Here is a 20452-nt window from a genome sequence, read left to right as displayed (position 1 = left end):
AACCCCGTCTCTACCAAAAAAAAAAAAAAAATTATCCAGGCTTTATTGAACACGCCTGTGGTTCCAGCTACTCAGGAGGCTGAGGTGGGAGGATCACCTGCACCTGAGAGGTCAAGGCTGTGTGAGCCAAGATCACGCCACTGCACTCCAGCCTGGGTGACACAGTGAGACATTATATATTTAAAACATCCTTTTCATAGACCAATGGAACAGAATAGAGAACCCAGAAATAAACTCAAATACTTGCAGGCAACTGATCTTCAACAAAGCAAACAAAAACATAAAGTGGGGATTGGACACCCTTTTCAACAAATGGTGCTGGGATAATTGGCAAACCACGTGTGGCAGAATGAAACTGGATCCTCCTCTCTCACCTTATACAAAAAATCAACACAAGATGAATTAAGGACTTAAATCTAGGACCCGAAACTATAAAAATTCAATAAGATAACATTGGAAAAACCCTCTAGACATTGACTTAGGCAAGGATTTCATGACCAAGAACCCAAAAGCAAATGCAATAAATACAAAGATAAACAGTTGGGACTCAATGAAACTAAAGAGCTTTTGCATGGCAAAAGGAACAGTCAGTGGAGTAAACAGACAACCTACAGAGTAGGAGAAAATCTTCACATCTGACCAAGGACTAATATCCAGAATCTACAATGAACTCAAACAAATCAGTAAGAAAAAACAAACCATCCCATCAAAAAGTGGGCTAAGAACATGAATAGATAATTCTCAAAAGAAGATACACAAATGGCCAACAAAAGTATGAAAAAAATGCTCAATATCGCTAATGATCAGGGAAATGCAAATCAAAACCACAATGCAATATGACCTTACTCCTGCAAGAATGGCAATAATCAAAAAATTAAAAAACAGTAAATGTCAGGGTGGATGCAGTGATCAGGAACACTTCTATACTGCTGGTGGGAATGTAAACTAGTGCAGCCACTATGGAAAACAGTATGGAGATTCCTTAAAGAATAAAAGTAGAACTACTGTTTGATCCAGCAATCCCACTACTGGGTATCTACCCAGAGGAAAAGAAGTCATTATACAAAAAAGATACTTGCACATGCATGTTTATAGCAGCACAATTTGCAGTTGCAAAATCGTGGAGCCAAACCAAATGCCCATGAATCAATGAGTGGATAAAGAAACTATGATATAGGCCAGGAGCAGTGGCTCACGCCTGTAATCCCAGTACTTTGGGAGGCCAAGGCAAGCGAATCACCTGAGGTCAGGAGTTCAAGACCAGCCTGGCCAACATGGCGAAACCCTGTCTCTACTAAAATTACAAAAATTAGCTGGGCATGGTGGCATGCGCCTGTAATCCCAGCTACTCGGGAGGCTGAGAGAGGAGAATTGCTTGAACCCAGGAGGCGGAGGTTGCAGTGAGCCTAGGTTGCGCCACTGCATTCCAGCCTGGGTGACAAGAGTGGGACACTGTCAAAAAAAAAAAGAAAGGAACTGTAATATATATATTACATACATGTATGATGGAATACTGCTCAGACATAAAAATGAATGAATTAATGGCATTTGCAGTGATCTGGATGAGTTCGAGACTATTATTCTAAATGAAGTAACTCAAGAGTGGAAAACCAAACATCATACGTTCTCACTGACATGTGGGAGCTAAGCTATGAGGACGCAAAAGCATAAGAATGATACAGTGGACTTTGGGGATTTGGGGAGAAGGTTGGGAGGGGTGAGGGATAAAAGACTACAAAAAGGGTGCGGTGTACACTGCTTGGGTGATGGGTGCACCAAAATCTCACAAATCACCGCTAAAGAACTTACTCATGTAAGCAAATACCACCTGTACCCCAGTAACCTATGGGGAAAAAAATTAAGTTTTAAAGGTATATTTATTTCTATGGTTAAAAAAAATTTTTTCCTTTTGTTATAGAAGACTGAGGTGCCTGGAAAAGAAGCCTGAGAATTGGCTGCCCTGGGGAAGGATCCTAGGAGGCTGGGGTTGAAGAAAGTTACATGAACCCACCTCCTTGGAGAGTGCTTGGTTTGCTGAATTGTTAGGAAAGTTGTTGAGAAACTGAGGACTGTAGTGAAGGGAGAATATTTGTTTTAGACAATAACATGCTGGTATGAATAAAACAGGTGGTGGCAATCAGTTCCTAATCGGGAGCCCAGAGAAAGGAATCCACATTTGGATCCTCTCTCAGTTTAATAAGATTCTTTGAAATATAGCAGGAATGCTCCCTGTTGACTTCAGTAAATGGCTTGCTTGCTTTTTTTCCCACTCAAATCTATACAGTATAGGCTTTTGGACCTTGATTTCAATACTATGTCAGACCAAAAGTTGCATTTAGAAAATCTCCATCTTATATAATCTCCTTATACTTTCAGTGAGAAAACAAAGATGCAGATTTGCCAAGAGTCAACCTGTTATTACTAGAATTCCTGTCCCAGAGCTTACTTCATATGACACGAAGTTCCTGTTTCCACAACAGCAGCCAAGCCCTATCTGCACCATTTCCTTCTCCTTTTTGTAATGACATAATAGAAGTTAGGGACTCTAAATAATTTGCACTGAGAGTATGTAGCCCTGAGAACCTTTATTATGTTTCACTTCAAGAAGTATTTACTGACTACAACGTCCAAGCCTTAACACTACTAATTGTTGCTCCAGCAGATAAAAGCCTCAAAGAGTCTCTCTAAAGGATTATTTCATCTCCACCCAAAACAAGAAGGCCTGGTAACTTGTACCAATATATTTCTTTCTTTCTTTTTTTTCTTTTTGAGATGGAGTCTTGCTCTGTTTCCTCCTGCCCTGAACACTGTTCCCCTGGCCTCAATACTAACTCCAGCTCCTGCCCTCACTCTTCCTTTAGCATTCACTTCAAATATGGCTTCTTTAAAGAATTCCTAATACCCCAGACTTTAGCTCTTCCCCTAGCATCTTCACTTCTTTACACTGCCTATTACAGTTGTAATAATGTAATTGGTTGCTGTTTAAAGACTGTGTCCCTAGTCAGAATATAAACTTTGTGAACTCAGAAGCTACGGCTGTCTTGTTCACTGCTTTGTCCACAGCATTTATCCCAATGCCCACCACACAATGGGATTCATTAAATATTTGATGAATGGATGGCCACGTTCATGTTGTAGAGATACATATGGCCTCTTCCTTGACTTGTGGGTTCTGAAATAGAAAGAATCTGGCCTGTTCCATATTGTATTGTTATTCTTTTAACTTTGGTTTGGTTTGATTATTTTTATCCTCTGTGTTTTTACATTTTATTTTGAAAAGGCATGAAAGAACTCTCAAGTGGAATTGCCTCTGGTAGTTGAAGCCACACCAGTGTTCTCAGAATATACCCTGTCCTTTCCAATTTCCTGCATATGCTGGAACCACCAACAGTCTTGGAGTAACAAGTCTTAAATTCTGATTCTCAGTCTGCTGAAGTAAGATCCCTCATGGCCCCAAACACATCCGCTTTCTCTCTGCAAGCCTGTCTGTTCTCATCAGAACTTCTCTCTTCTTCCTAAAGCATTTCATTTTCACCTCTGTTTAACCGTTATATTTTCTGGCTTTTTATTGTAGTTGTTTTGATAGCCATCTACCTAACCTACCAAACTCTGTTCTCTCTGAGGGCAGGTACACTGAGCAAATAAAACATCTGAATCACCTGTGTATTCTCAGCATCTAGCACAAAGTTAGGTGTTTATTAAACACAATTAATTTTTTCATTAGTATAGTAGCAAAGTGACTGGGGTAAAGTCCTTTAGTCTTATCATTTCCATTCATCAATTCCACCATATATCTCCCTCACTTCCGCCAAGAAGTACAGAGAATAAAGACATCCTATTCTCTTTTCCCTTCCTATGAAAGGTTTCCAAAATTACTGAGGAAGAAGAAAGAAGTGGGGAGGCTTATGTAAGCAGAGAACAAACAGAATTATGCCAATAAATACATACATTAGTTAAAGCCCTGAAGCTCTTCCTCAAATCGATGACAAAAAGTTCAGAGTGCCAGGAGCATCTGGCAAAGGGCATCGGCTGAAACTGATGTCTCAAAAGAAAAAAATAAATAAAAAATAAAGATGAAAAAACAATAGTCCATGTGATGATAAATGGAACATTCCTTATTGTTGATTCTTAGACAGTACCTTGCATTGTATGCTTTATAGTGGAAATTATTTTTCCTGATGTGTAAACATCTAAAAACAACATAGCCCAGGCACTGCGGTTCACAGCTGTAATCCAAGCACTTTGGGAAGCCAAGGCAAGAGGATTGCTTGAGGCCAAGAGTTCAATACCAGCCTGGGCAACATAGTGAGACCATGTCTCTACAAAAAAATTAACAATTAGCCAGGCACAGTGGCCCATACCTGTAGTCCTTGCTATTCAGGAGGCTAAGGCAAGGAGGATCGCTTGAGCCCAGGAGGCTGAGAATGCAGTGAGCCATGATCATGCAGCTGCACTCTACCCTGTCTCAAAAATAAATAAATAAAAATAGCATATTTACTCAAAGCAAATATATAGACCTAGAAATTTAGGTTCTAAACCCATCTCTGCCTCTGTGTAGCAGGGGGACCTTGGTCAAGTCAGATTATCATCTATAGGTAGTTGTACTACATATGGGGCCTCTTGTTACAGATTTAAAAATAGAAAACCTCCGAAATTCCTTTTATTTAAACCAGTCCTCATGGAACCAAATGTGGTCATGGCAAGGATGCAGTCAGGCCATGACTGTCAATGAAAAACAAGATTGATGCCATTATTGAAGATGTGATATCATATCAGACCTAGGGAAAGAAATCTTCTTGTCAGCTGTCAATTTCCATTCAGGTGTTTCTCTGTTTTTGTCAGTCCAACTGGTACTTATTAAAAGCTTGTTACTCAAAAGAAATAACCTAATATGGCAGGATTGTGCATCACGAAGCCTGTGCTTTAAATCTGACTGTACTGCTACAAGCTGTGTGATCTTAGACACTTTATAATAGTGACAATTACCAACTACTCAGCATCTACTCTCTGCTCATTGTGCTAGGCACTTTACAGGTGCTATTTCCTTTAGCTCTCACAAAGCCCTTCATGATAAGTGTTATTAGCTTCATTATACAGATAACTCAAATGTGACTTAGAGAAGTTAAGTAATTTGCTACAGATCACATAGCTCGTATAATAAGTGAAATTCCAAAGTTCTTGCTTTTTTCCAAAAAGCAAGTGCTTCTTTCCAAAGGGCTTTTTTTGCAAAGGGATGTGAGTGAATTTTTTACTCAATTTTTTTCCAACCATAAAGTTAGGGAATTTAGTTATGTGACCTCCAGGAGTGATATTAAATAAATGTAACCTTGTTGTCGGCTTTTTATAACTGAATTTTTTGGCGGGAGGGGACGGGGTCTCACTCTTGTCACTCAGGCTGGAGTACAGTGGTGTGATCATGGCTATTTTTTGTAGTGACAGAGTTCTGCAATGTTGTCCAGGCTGATCTTGAACTCCTGGGCTAAAGCCATCTGCCCACCGCGGTTTCCCAAAGTGCTGGGATTAAAGGTATGAGTCACCACAGCAGGCCTATAATGAAAAATTTTTATCATACACAAGAATAGACAGACTAATTCAGTGACCAGTCCCACAGCCACAAAAATCATCACTTCATAGCCACTCTTATTTCATCTATACCCATTCACTTTTCTCTTAGCCTCAGCCCCCAGGGGATTCTTATGAAGTAGTCCAGCTATATTATTTGATCTGTAAATATTTTAGTATTTATCATGAAAGAAAAAGACTTTTTAAAAACATAATCCTGATCCTTTTGTAGTTCATGAGCATGATGATTGGGTGTGAGGTTCACGTGCATGTATGAGATGTGCCACCCTTGAACCTTGTTATGATGTCAGTACATTACCCATCTGACGTGAAAAAATAATAATCCAATACCATTAGCATGCCTTAAAAATTAACAAGAATTCCTTAATATCATAAAATATCCAATGTTTATGTTTCTTTTATTTTCCCTTTCTTTTTTTAAAAAAACTAGTTTAATATATTTTAATAGCAAACTTACAGGAATAGCACAGAAGACAGACAACATTAAAAACATGTACTTGCATCTAGGACAACTCAGAAAAGTTCAGTGAATGCACAGAATCAACTGTATTATCAAATGCTACTAGCATTATTTAGTTGCCATCAATAAGACATTTGCTTGTTTTTGAAAAGTCCGAATGTTGGCATTGTCCAGAAAACTTTAACAGGTTTATTTATAATTGTTATAAAGTTGAACTGCTGGCCGGGTGCGGTGCCTTACATCTGCAAACCCAGGTCTTTGGGAGGCTGAGGTGGGCGGATTGCCTGAGGTCAGGAGTTTGTGACCAGCCTGGTCAACATGGTGAAATCCCGTCTCTACTAAAAAATACAAAAATTAGCTGGGCCTGGTGGTGGGTGCCTGTAATCCCAGCTACTCGGGAGGCTGAGACAGGAGAATCACTTGAATCCGGGAGGCAGAGGTTGCAGTGAGCTGAGGTTGCTCCATTTCACTCCAGCCTGGGTGATGAGAAACTCCGTCTCAAAAAAAAAAAAAAAAGAAAAAAAAATGGAACTTCTGAAACTTGTTCACTGAAAAATTTTGACTTGCATTAATGCTTTGTTTTAAAATCCTTGTGTTTTTAAAATTTGTTATTGATACATAATAGTTGTGCATATTTTTATGGTGCATGTGAAAATCTGATACATTCATATAATCAAATCTGTGTCCTTGCATTTATATTAAAAATTCATACACAAATGAATATGGAGAAATTGCCAATACCTGATTTCTGTCATCTGTTTTTCCAGTTGAAATCATTGTATGTAGGTACCATTTGACCTCATGGAGAGAAAAAAAACTAACATTCACAACTACCAGTGTCAGGAAGAAAAGAGAGAGAGAGAGTGAGAGTGTATGCATAAATGAAATGTTTTCCATCACAGTGAATTCTTAAGCATGTCCTTCATGTATGTGGTGTGCTTGCTGGATGTCTTTTGCCATAATTGTTACACATTTGACATGGATAGCACATAGGTTGGTGTCTTCAAAAAGGCCAGCCAAATAGGCCTCCCTTGCCTGCGCAAAGCACCAACGGCTGTGCTCTGGAAGCGCAGATCTGTTTTGAAGTCGTGAGAAATTTCTTGCACTAGATGCCAGAAGGGAAGTTTGTAAATCAAAAGTTTATGGACTTCTGATAATATTTAATTTTATAGAGTACCACAGTACCAGTGCAACAGTACCTCAACGATGAGGTTTCTTCAGCACTCCGGTAGAGGGTGAACTCTTGCAAATGGCTTCTGTATCCAGTGGCTTCCTGAATGCTTTACTACTGATAGATTTGTGGACCATAGTATAAAAATCTTTCTTACCCCCTTCTCTTTTCACTGGAGTTCAGTGAGCTAGTGGCAGCTTATAATCTCTCTGTCTCTCTCTCTCTCTCTCTCTGACAATTTGGTCATTAAAGATGATTTAAGATATTTTTCACGGCTTTTTTTTTGTTGTGTGTGTCCCAAGGTAGTATATTCCACTAGGGGTATACAGTCAAATAACTGTGTTCTAACATCACTGAAAATCAAAATATTAAAACAAAATGTTAAAACCAATAAGAATGGACAGCCCCCTGCTATACTACCATCTAACCCTTTAGTTATTGGACTGTGAGGGTGAGGGGGTGGGAAAGGGTAATATCTCAGGGCAGCAGTAGTTCACCAGCCTACATGTTGTTTAACAACCCAACACAACATTATTTCAATGTTTTGTTTTGTTTTGTTTTGTTTTGTTTTGTTTTGTTTGTGATTTTGTCTCTCCTCTGTCGCCCAGGCTGGAGTGAAGCAGTGTGAACACAGCTCACTGCAGCCTCAACTTCCTCGGCTCCACCTTAGCCTCCCAGTAGCTGGAACTACAGGCATGCACCACCACACCTGGCTAATTTTTTGTAGAGATGGGGATTCACCATGTTGCCCAGACTGGTCTTGAAATCCTGGCCTCAAGCGATCTTCCTGCCTCAGCCTCCCAAAGTGCTAGGATTACTGGCATGAGCCACCATGCCTGGCCCATTTCAAGACCTGGGAGTACCAACGGGGCCAGGTGTGGTAGCTCACGCCTGTAATCCTAGCACTTTGGGAGGCCAAGGCAGGCGGATTGACTGAGCTCAGGAGTTTGAGACCAGCCTGGGCAACACAGTGAAAAAAATACAAAAAATTAGGCAGGCGTAGCAGTATACACCTGTAGTCCTAGCAACTCGGGAGGCTGAGTCAGGAGAATCGCTTGAACCCAGGTGGCAGAGGTTGCAGTGAGCCAAGATCACTGCACTGCACTCCAGCCTGGGCAACAAGAGTGAGACTCTGTCTCAAAAAATAAATAGTAAAAAATAAATAAATATATATATATATATATATATTTTTTTTTTTTTAAGAGTTGAGGCTTCACCATGTTGGCCAGGATGGTCTCTATCTCTTGACCTCATGATCCACCCACCTTGGCCTCCCAAAGTGCTGGGATTACAGGCGTGAGCCACCGCGCCCGGCCAATAAATTTTTTTTAAATCAAAAACTGGAAATACAATCCTCTGCATACTGGCTTGTTACAAACTGTGGTATCTTTAAGTTCCTTTCTAGCTCCAATAGGAATGTAAACAGTCACTCAATGGAGATACCTTTTCCTGCTTCCTTACACTACTAGTCTTTATATACATAAACACACACACACACAATATAAACTTTACAATAACACAAGTGATTGTTTTCTATAATTCTGGAACAAAATAGAAATATGAGTTAAAATTATTAGGTAACAAAATTATTAGTATTTAGAACAATTATAATTAGGTACCTAAAAGAAAACTAACAAAAAATTAGAATAAGAAAATTATGAGTGCAAACTTGTAGGCCAAACAAGTCTAAAAATCTATTGTGGTGGGGCCAGCTACAGTGCTAGCAGACCTGGATCACTTAGTAAGTATAATTGAAGTTAAATGTAATTAAATATATAATTTAAATATAATTAATTATATAGCTTCCAGCTCTTCTGATTTAATTCCACTAAAATTCTTAAGAATTACCTGCTCTGGAAGATCAAACACTGCATGTTCTCACTCATAGGCAGGTGTTGAACAATGAGAACACATGGACACAGGGAGGGGAGCACTACACACTGGGGTCAGTTGGGGGGAAATAGGGGAGGGACGGTGGGGGGTGGGGAGTTGGGGAGAGAGAGCAAGGGGAGAGATGCCAGATATAGGTGACGGGGAGGAAGGCAGCAAATCACACTGCCACGTGTGTACCTATGCAGCAATCTTGCATGTTCTTCACATGCACCCCAAAACCTAAAATGCAATAAAATAAATAAATGGGAAACAAAAAAAAAAGGAATTACCTGCTCTGTAAAGTGCAATAAAATATATATTTAAAAAAAAAGAATTACTTGCTCTGGCAGATATCTGTGCATTGCCTTCACTAACAGCACTCTTTCCTAAGGAGTAATATCCCCCTCTTCCACCGTCATCCACATGGCTACAGCCAGAACTTTTCTGTTTACACGATCCTACTTTCCTGGCCAGAGTTGCTAGATCAGGGGTAGGCACCTGATCTAAGCCAGTACAATCAGAGGCCTTTTTCTAGATTTTTCAGACTGGAATGAAGAAGGAGAGACAGCCACATGGTTCTTAAAGGACACTGACTCAAGAACTGTTGGTGTCTAGGTTTTCTGCTTTGGGCAGATTCTGTCATCAGTGAGAGCGGATAAAGCTGATGTGCAGAGATGGGCCAGGCCAATTGTCAAAGAGCATTTTGATGGCAGTGGGGTTTCCGAGATATAGCTACAGCCCTGCTCATCTCTTGGTTTGGCTTTTTAACCCTTCTTTGGAAACCATAAGCCAATAATTTCTCATTTTTGCCAAAGGAAATTCAAATTAGGTTTCTATCACTTGCTGTCGAAAGAATTCCCACTTCATTGACAAAAGGAAATGAATAGAATAAATTTTCCCTAAGTAATAGATTTATATTTGAGTAATGTTCATTTGATTATATACAAATCTTTTCAATTCCCTATTATCAACTTTTAAAAATTGGAATGTTTATGAATTTTTGATTATCTGATTAAAAAAAAAACTTAGATGTTCAAGGTCTAGGGTGTGGTAACAGAGGTAGGAGATAAGTTTAGAAAGGTAAATTGAGATTAGAATATGCAGGGCCTTAAATGTCATGTGAAGTTTAAACTTTATCCTGCAGGTAATGGGAATCCATTTGGCAAGCTTTTAAGCAGAAGGATATATTTAGATAAATAATTCTGGTGGCAATTTGGAGCTTCAATAAAATGGGGGGAAAATGGAAACAGCTTAATAGGTGCTTGTGCTGGGAACCTAATTACGTAAAGGTTATTCCAGGTGTCCAAGGCAGGGTTGATGAGAGAATTCCCTGCGAAAGTTACTCTGAAAATTGTTAGGAAATGGAAGGATTCAAGAGACATTCGAAAGGCAGAATTGGTACTACTAAGTGATCACTTGGACATAGGGGATGAAAATGAGGAGACATAGAAGGACTATGACTTGATGGGGATGCCATCAACACAGGAAAAGGAGGAGGAACAGATTTGAGAAGACACTATTCTAACTGAGCATCACCACTCACTTTTCTGATACTTTCAGCAGGTATGCGGCTAAAATGTATGATGTCCCATTGTAGCACTCCCATTATATCTTGGCAGGTTGTTTCTAATTTATTGGATTTGCTGCACAGTGCAGGATGCCAAAGTAATTGTTACATTCTGGAACTTAGGAGTCCTACTTGGTCTCTGATGAGGAAGGTATTAACAGTGATTTCTGTCATGCTGGTGTGTACTGGTCTGGGAGAAATCTTTGATTTAATGACAATAGAATTAAAAGTAATTATAGCCAACTTAAAATTCTGTATATCACATAATAGAGAATGCTATTAATTCATTGTCTACTCTGCCTTCCTCTACTTTCATAATTAGGGGCAGAGGAATTAAATTTTATAGTGAAATAAAATTAGATATGATAAAGTAATACAAGGCTCACATTTTCAAAGTAAATATTTCTGTGTTCAAAGCAATTCACCAGAGGGCCATTTTCCCTGTACCTTCCCTAAAGAACTAAAGAGCTCTTGTCCACCTGATTTCTAAAGCAAAATTATCAGATGCCAGCAATGTAACTTGTTCTGTGTTAAAAACAGAAGTAGAGACTGTCTTTATCCTTGAGGACTAGCTCACTGTCATTCCAATATTTTTTGGAAAGTGTGAAATTCCGATTTGCAGACGGTGACTTTGCTAAAATTGAAAGCTTAGCAGCCCATATACACTAACATCTTTATAATTCTGACAACACTAATGCGCTACAGGAAACACTGACCAAATTCTGCTTGGTTTGGTTTCCATTCTTTTGCTAAATCCCTTCTTACATCAGTACTGACCAATAAAAATATAGAGTAAGCCACATTTGTAATTTTAAATTTTCTAGTAGCCATATTTTTTAAAAGTAAAAAGAAACACGTAAAATACATTTTAATAGACTTTTAAAAAAGCTTTATTTTTAGAGGAGTTTTAGGTTCACAGGAAAATTAAGAGGAAGGTGCAGAGACTGCTCATATACCCCTCGCCCCCACACATTCAGAGCATACCCCATTATCAGTATTCCCCACCAGAGTGGTACATGTTTTATAACTGATGAGCATACACTGGAACACTCAAAGTCCATAGTTTACTTTAGGGTTCACTTTTGGCATTGTGCATTCTATGAGTTTGGAGAAATTTATGACCTATATCCACCATTCTGGTATCACACAGAGTAGTTTCATTGCCCTAAAAATCCTCTGTGCTCCACCTATTCATCCCTCCCTCCACCCAAACCCCAGGCAACAACTGATCTTTTTACTGTCTCCAGAGTTTTGCCTTCTCCAGAATGTCATATGGGTGGAATCATACAGTATGTACAGCCTTCTCATATTGGCTTCTTTATGAAATTAATTTTAAAACTACTTGTTCTTTAACCAAAATTGTTTAATGTGATTATTTTAACATGTAATCAAAATTTATATATTACTAATTAAATATTTTGCATTCTCTTTTCATACTAAGTCTTCTAAATATAAACCAGATCTATATCTATATCTGGTGTATATTTACACCAAAATCTGGTAAATTTACACCAGATTTTGAAGACTTACAGTGTATCTTAATTCAGACTAGCTGTATTTCAACTCGATCAGTACATATGACTAGTGACTGCTATATTAGACAATGCAACCTTAGATAAGAGTCACAACTGGAGACATCTTCAAATATTTAAGCTGCCTGTCCCTTAAATCAACAATGAATACAATGTCCTTCACACTGTGTTTGCCACTTATAGCTGGAAGGCCACTCCAAGTCTAAAGGAGAAAGGTAATATGATGGAAATTACAAATATGCATTCTAATATTTAATCTTTTTGCATTCAAGCATCTATCCTGTCATTCAGTTTTCCATGCTTTGAAGAACGGAAAATGGTGATACTTTTCTGTCATGATGAGTAATGGATTAGATAGCAGGGGAGAGTGGAGTTGCTATTACACTGAATTTATTCTCAGTTACAGAATTCATGTGCTACTTTGGAGAGAGCAGCAGTTTAACAAGAGGATTTGAGCCTTTATTTTGGTAGACACTATATGGCCTGAGACAGATCAAGTCAATTTTTTTGATATTTTCTCATTCTCTAAAATGAGACTGGAGTAGTTCAGTGGCTTTTAAATCATACTCTGGGGAACGTGGGGTTTATACGGAAAGAGTGAGAGGGAGGAAGGATGTAGGTGGGATTTTTCATGCAGACGTTCACACACACACACACACACACACACACACACACACACACACACACTGGCAGATTCAACCACTGCTGGATCAAGTTTATCAGATGTGTATATTAATCTTCAGTGTAAGCGCCAGACCTAATTAAAATTTTAAGCATAATAACTAGATCATATATCATAATAATTTGATATCTACTTTCCTTTTCAATGATAATATGAGGTATAATGTTCACATCTTCTGACCCATTTCTAGAGGTCCTTTCACTTACGTTTTTCTCAGACTTCCTTATGACCAATCTTAACCCTTCCAAGTCACTGGTCAAGTTACTGAACTATTAGCCACTGCTAATTCCAGGCAAACTGAACAATGAGATACATATTATTTCAATTTCTGCCCCTGTTGAGGATTGCCCCTTTTTTTTCTTTTTACTTTTTTTTTTATAAATTTAGATGGGGAATTGAGGGGGAAGGGGGTCTCACTATTTTGACCAGGCCGGTCTCGAACTCCTGGCCTCAAGGACTCCTCTGATCTCATTTTCCCAAAGTGCTGAGATTACAGGTGTGAACCACTGCGCCCAGCCAAGGATTGTCCTTTTCCCTGGTGTTTTTAGGTCTTGGAGTGAGCTGTAAATGCTGAAGCAACCCACTTCAAGCCAAGAAAAAAGGATCTGTAAACCAAGATTTAAATTGTTTTCCTCTTAAATCAATTGGACATAACGAATACCCCACAAGACACTCACATGTAAGCTAGGGAGGTATGGCAGTGTGACAGACGTAAGCAGCAGGAGAATACAAGCAATGTGCTCACTAAACTCACTTACTGGACTATCCAGGCCTGGTAAGTTATGAGCCTGAATTAACACCTGGATCTTGATAGGAAATTACGACTGAAAAGTCACTTGGTGTCTCAGGGTTAGGTGTTCCACTGGGAACTAGTAACAAGCCTCTAAAACTCCACCAAAATAGTGCCTCTTCATATCGGTAAGGAGCTCAGGTGCAACAGTTTATCTCTCACTTCAGAATTATAGCCAAAGGGGCCAGGCACAGTGGCTCACACCTATAATCCCAGCACTTTGGGAGGCTGAGGTGGGCAGATCATGAAGTCAGGTGTTTGTGGTCAGTCTGACCAACATGGTGAAACCCTGTCTCTACTAAAAATACAAAAATTAGCCGGGCCTGTAATCCCAGCTACTCAGGAGGCTGAGGTGAAAGAATTGCTTGAACCCAGGAGGCGGAGGTTGCAGTGAGCTGAGATTGCGCCATTGCACTCCAGCCTGGGCAACAGAGCAAGACTCTGTATCAAAAAAAAAAGAAAATATAGCCAAACATGTTCTGTATACCACTGGACCCTTGAAAAATTCCCACTCGAGTTCTTATGTATTTTTTTCATGGTGTACAAGGTATTTCTTGCTTTCTACTCTTTTGTCCCCACCTGTGTAGGATGAATAATCTGATATTATGTGAGATAAGGAAATAAGAAGCTTTCTGCTGACTTAATTGTGACCAAAAGGATGTAATCCTGTGGCAAGAAGGTAAAGCTATACTCTTGTCTGTACCAGATGAAAGTGAAATATTTCTGCTTCATCATTCACAACTGTCCTGGTAAATGGCCACAAGTCCCTTTGCATACCAGGAGGTAGAGTCAAGTAGGTACTTCCTCAAGGGTACTCAGATGTCCTTTAACTGTGTCTGAGAACTGATTCATATCTGGAAATTCGATACTGTCTCTCTTTTCTAGACACAAAGGTTTTTTTTGTTTGTTTGCTTGTTTACTATACAAATCAAATAGGACCTTAGTGACTGCCCATTTATTTCCATCCTAGGGATTCCATAATCACTTACCTCCCAAGAATCCATGGGTCAGAACATTCCAATTTTCACAGTGATCCTGCTACCTTTTAACTTAACTCCATGCAAATGTGCTACCTATATCATGTCACTCTGGGATACTGCCATCCCTCTGAAACTCAGTAAGCCAAATTCAGCTGTAGCCTCTTTTCAACATCATCGCTCGTCTACGTGAAATATTCTCTAAATCACTTTTTAAATATACTGTCCCTTCCCTCATAGATTTGTTTCTCAAGGCCTTTGTAAAGAGTGTCTTCCGGACCTTTTTATCATTTTTGTTTTAATTAGATGCAGGATCTTGATATGTTGCCCAAGCTGGCCTCAAACTCCTGGGTGAAGTGATCTTCCTATCTCAGCCTCCCAAGTAGCTGGGACAAGTGTGAGCCACTGCACCTGGCTAGATTCTTTTTTGGAAGACATAATTGAGATGGGTGGTTGGGTCAGATATGACAAATCTAACCCAGAATTCCTGTCTCCTGAAATTAAAAAATTTGTTCTTTTACCTTTTACCTAAGAGATTTACATCTCAACTTTATTTTGTATGACTCGCCCCTCAGTCTAAATTTCAAACAACATTTAGCAGAGCAAACAGAATTATTCCTATCTTCTCAAACTAGAATAGTTAATCCAGAAACTCATATGAGCCGTATTAATAAATTCAACCCAATCTCAAACTGTGTTCTCTTCTTCATTCAACATTCTTAAAATCTATTCTAACTCACAGATTAATTAGCAAAGTTCTTCAATTCCTTTGGTGCTTGAGACATATATTACTGAACTTCACTTTGTAACTGGCCTCTTGAAGCACACTAGAATTTTTTTTTTCCTGGGCTGGGTACAGAGTCTCGCTTTGTCTCCCAGCCTGGAGTACAGTGGTGCAATCTCGACTCACTGCAACCTCTGCCTTCCGGGTTCAAGCAGTTCTCCTTGTCTCAAATTCCTGAGTAGCTGGGATTACAGGTACCTGCCATCATCCCCAGCTAATTTTTGTATTTTTTAAGTACAGTCAGAGTTTCGCCATATTGGCCAGGCTGGTCTCCAACTCCTGACCTCAGGTGCTCTGCCCACCTTGGTCTCTCAAAGTGCTGGGATTACAGGTGTAAGCCACTGGGCCCAGAGAATTTGACTCTAATTATAGATCTGTAGATAGTGCAGGGTAACAGTAGGGTATAAGAGAACCTCCAATAAATTAACTCCCCCAAAGTAGGAAGTTTCAGCATCTTTAATTAAAGGAGAAATAGTTTTATAAATGAAAGCTTCAACTGCCAAGAAGGCGGAGAGTTTGGGGACAAGGAGTCTCTGAGTTCTTCAAATTCTCCCTGATACAGCATTTTAACTTTAAAGATCTTACTCTTTTGGAATCAGCACTTTAACATATGCTCTTCTAAGAACCCAAGTAGGGAGGTGAATTTGACTGATTTGCAAACCAGCAATCAACAAGAACAAATATTGGTTTATAACTATCTCTATCCTGGGGCTATAAAAGTTTCTTTTAACAAATTCACAGCTTAGGTTTCAGTTCATGTTTTAAAATGAGAATTTAGAGATTTTCATTTGTTAATCTCTTCAAATGAAGCAGCTAGCCTTAGCACCAGCTCTTGAATTCCTCATTTCCTTCATACTATTTTGTGACAACAGCAATTCTGTCTCCCATGGTCTTGTCTTTAATATTCAACTCAATCCTAATGCTCACAGGCATTAATTTTATTAGCTATTTTACTGCTCCAGGCTGTGGGTTTCCAGAGTCTCATCTTTGAATATTAATTGGTCTTTATTATCTTCAAACATAATGAGTCTGCATACCCAGATTCTCCTGATGTCCCTGAAAGTCTGTTTTTTGTCTCCTGATTTCCCTGAAAGTCTGTTGTTTGTAACTGAATCCCCATTACCAGTTTCTGTACAAGTCAGGATTCCTAGTTGCAAGCATTAGTAACCAAATCTAGGTAGATTAAATAGAATGGAATTTATTGAAAGAATAACAGTATCTATATACAAAACTCAATGGGAAAATTAAAAATCAGGCTCAGGAATCAGACAGGAGTCAAAGGAGGATGGCAACAGATGAATCAGCCAAGGACCACTGTAGGAATAGTCTGAATAGAATTCTTCCAGAACCTGGTGAAGAACTGTTAGAGTAAGAGCCTAAATAGAAACTAAGGACAATTCCACCACCATTCTCTTCTGAATTACTGACATCACTGTCTCAGCAAATAGCTTGATGGTCTCTGCATCTTTGCATCACTCTGGATTCACTGACAGAATCCCACTGGACAAACTTCAGTTATGTGCTGATGTCCTTGCTGTCTAGAATAGGAAAGATCTGCCTTTTTTCAGTTTCTGTATCAGGAAAAGTGTTGAGATGCCAAAGTACCAAAGCACACAAACCCCAGACATACAAATGCATCCAGGACACCATGCCTGGGTCTGTTTCTGGACTCACTATCTGTTTCATTGGTTTGTTTGTTTATCTTGCTGCCATTATGCTACTGTTTTAATTTCAGCTATCTTAATCTCTTTTAAAAAATCTGGCAGTTCAAATCCTCTTTCTTCTTAAATGGTTGTCTTTTTTTCTTTACCCTTTTCAGTTTAATTTTTCTCAATGAATTTCAGAACTCTTTTGTAAAGTTTCCAAAAAATATTCCATTGGCATTTCCATTGGAATTGTATTATATTTCTGAATATATTCAGGGAATAATTAAAAAAATTTTTAATGCCAAGTCTTCTTATCCAAGAACATAGTATATCTCTATTTAAGCCTTGGCAATTTTATAGTTGTCTTCACATAAATTTGACATGCTTCTTAAGTTTATGCTTTTGTTACTCTGGTAGTGAGAATTTTTTCCATTTTATTTTCCTTTAAAAGAATTTAAACCCCCACTTTTGGACCACAGAAAATCTTAACATCTTAAAACCTAACTATGCAAATAGCTCTATGATTCTAATTTCTCTTTTAAACAATATAAATTATTGAACTACATTCTTCCTAGGTTTATTCAGCTTTTCTTACCAAATTAAATCTCATACTTTGTAATGTAAATTAAATCTCTGAAAGTTAAAGAACGTTTTCCAGCTGACTAAAACAGGAAAAAACTCAGTCAATGGAATGGAATAAATTGGAAGATGAAGGTCACTGCACTAGTACTACAGTGTCCCCTAGTGGACACAAGGAAGCATAGACATGTTTATACCAAAAATGATCCCACTCTCTTCCACAGGCAATTAGAATCTGGGAGGTGCCTTTGTGGTCAACCAGATCAACACCTCTGGCTTCCAAAAAGGAAACTGAAAAACAAAATGAAGAAATGACTGGCCCAAGTTCACTCTGTCAACCCAAAGCTAAAATCCAAGATTCCTCTCTCATTTTTCTACCTTTTTGCTACCCTTTATTTCTTTTTTCTTCCTTTTCTTTTCAAAATATATTGTGCACTTATTATAAAGCAAGATTCTAGGAATACAGATATAAAGATTTAGTCTTTGCCTTCAAATACAGTTTTACTTTAAACCTAATTTTTTTAGCCATTTTCAGGGAATGAAAATGTGTTGGGGAATGACCAAGCAACTATTCAGGGAAAGGTTCTCAATCATCCACAAATTAACTCACAATATGATTAATTAATTATTGAGATTTAACTGGAAAGTTCAATCACAAATGTGAAAATTGCACTTGATCAGATTCCGACCATTTCATGAGGAGGGAAGACATACATTCAAAAGGCCTGCATTAATCTTTATCTTCTTTCTCCTTTGCAGATTCAAAACTGAACTATCTTGCAAAAAATACAAGATATTGAAAGTTTTCATGAGCGCCTACCACCTAATCCCAAACACTATCGTTCATATGTGCCTCATTGAGCAAATCTTTATTGAGGATCATATGCCAGGTATGTGCTAAGCACTGGGCTTACTGTGGCAGAGAACAGATATGGCCCTTAGGTATCTGCTCTCACAAAGCTTACAGTCTCCTATTTGTGTATGTGTAATTCTCTAAAGCTCAGGAAAGCTGTTTTTCACATTTTTCTTTGGCATCATATTGTTAGGCTATAGAAATCAAAGAGTATGCAAACATTTTCTAAAATTACTCTGCCCCACAAAAGGGAAACAAAAATAACAATTTGGGGCCAAACAGAACTGGATTTGAATTCCAAGCCTGCCCTTTACAAGCTATGAAACAAGCTAATTGTCTGAGCCCCTATTGCTTTCATGAAATGGAAATAATATGTATCCTGTGTAAGGGATCATATCCTTATTAATACCTAAACAGAGACATTACTTTTGGGGTCAAAAATATGAATTACATGGTCTATCTCCTAAAATGCACAAAAATTATCAAAAGAGAAGCATTATTAATATTGTTCACTTAGTTTCATAAAGAATGTCACTTTCCAGAATTAATATAGACAGATATTCTTTGCCATTGACTTTTTCTTTTTTTAAAATAAGGTGAAATGCTCTAACAATGAATGCTATTACAACAGTTTCTGTAAGGCTATTAGTTTCTTTTTCCATGGATAGTTTCCAAGTCCTTGCTCCATAGAAACTAAGCCCTATTATTTCCGTTTGGATCACTAAATCTAGTATAACCATTATTTATCTGCGTAAGGTATCTATTAGTAATCTGTGTGTAAACTTATCACTCCATCTATTTAATGATTTGACAAAGACAAGGATCCTGTTTTATTTCACTCTGTTCTCCCCGCCCACTGATACCTTACACAGAGTTAGAGCACACTAAATGTGTGCTGAGTAAAAAAACTATCTTACTATGTGCTGTTTGACATGTAAGCCGAGAGAGAAAGTTTGGCATATGTTGTAGGTAAACTTACTTTGTTTTACCTGAAAGTAGCAAGTATCAAACAGATCCAACCCCTGTTACAATCCTGCTAGGACAAAAGTAGATAAATTTCCCAGTCTCTACTCAAACCAAAACAAAACTTCAAAAATATTGAGACACAAAGGGAAGGAATAGGACAGGGTCAGGGAAGACTGGTGTTTGTGTATGGTGTGCATGCAGCAGGCCAACATTCTTTCCCTGTTGTAACAGCTCGGAAAGGAAGCACCACACACCACCAGGTCTGTGAAAAGCCCAGGGTTTCAAGGTCAAACAAGTTAGGGAAAGCTTGCCCAGCATTTTCCTCTCTCACAAGTTCACAGTGTGCACTGGTACATGAAAGGCTATAAAGAAAACTGTTTAACATTGTTTTACCTTGCAATCCCCAAACTCGTTTGACCAACGTTTCACCTACAAACATGCCGCAGATCTGGTTGATTCTGTGGAAGGTACAGACTTCAGGAAACTGCTCCCCTGTGTTGAAAGGACTTCTTTCTCTTGTTAATTCACAGACAAAAAGCTGCCATTTCATTTCCAAATCCTACAGGACTTGGAATGTGAGCATTTCCAGCAATGTTTTAACTGTAGAAAAGTGAGACCACTTCCTGACATTTTAGAGGTCCCAGAAAGTTTAGGTATGTAAGAAGGGGTCAGTTCGAATCCAGGAAATGGCTTCCCAGCAATGCCTGGAATGTCCTCATAAAAACCAAGAAACAGATATCTGAGTCCTGTTTTGGATCTTGGAGGGACAGAGAGACTGAAGAGAAAAACATAAAATTGTAGTCCCAAATCTCACTCATGTTTCTTCCAGTTTTCTACAAATAAATATAGAGTATCCATTTTCCCTGAACTCCATGTTGGGACTTTATTTTTGTGTGTTTCTATTCTCCTCGCTAGGTGGCAGCACAGATGAAAAAATGCCAGAAAAACAGCAGGCCAGCCTCAGCAGCAGCAAACTGCCATCAACAGCCC

At 38.6% G+C, this 20452-nt stretch overlaps 1 long non-coding RNA gene and 1 other non-coding gene across 2 annotated transcripts in view; both read left to right on the top strand.

The window, feature by feature from the left end:
- LOC119471899 overlaps window positions 1-20452 on the top strand; it is a 71766-nt gene that overhangs the window by 48418 nt on the left and 2896 nt on the right. Inside the window, exon 2 of the long non-coding RNA XR_005200995.1 lies at window positions 18403-18533. This is a non-coding gene — a long non-coding RNA (uncharacterized LOC119471899). The remainder of the gene's footprint in view (window positions 1-18402; window positions 18534-20452) is intronic.
- On the top strand, window positions 5783-5891 carry LOC119471915. The gene has a single exon (XR_005201015.1). It is a non-coding gene; the product is annotated as a small nucleolar RNA U13 (small nucleolar RNA).

This window comes from Cebus imitator, unplaced genomic scaffold (assembly GCF_001604975.1).
Source record: "Cebus imitator isolate Cc_AM_T3 unplaced genomic scaffold, Cebus_imitator-1.0 Scaffold78, whole genome shotgun sequence".
Lineage (NCBI taxonomy): Eukaryota > Metazoa > Chordata > Mammalia > Primates > Cebidae > Cebus > Cebus imitator.
The sequence above is the reverse complement of the archived record's forward strand: the minus strand, read 5'-3'. Positions and strand labels throughout refer to the sequence as shown.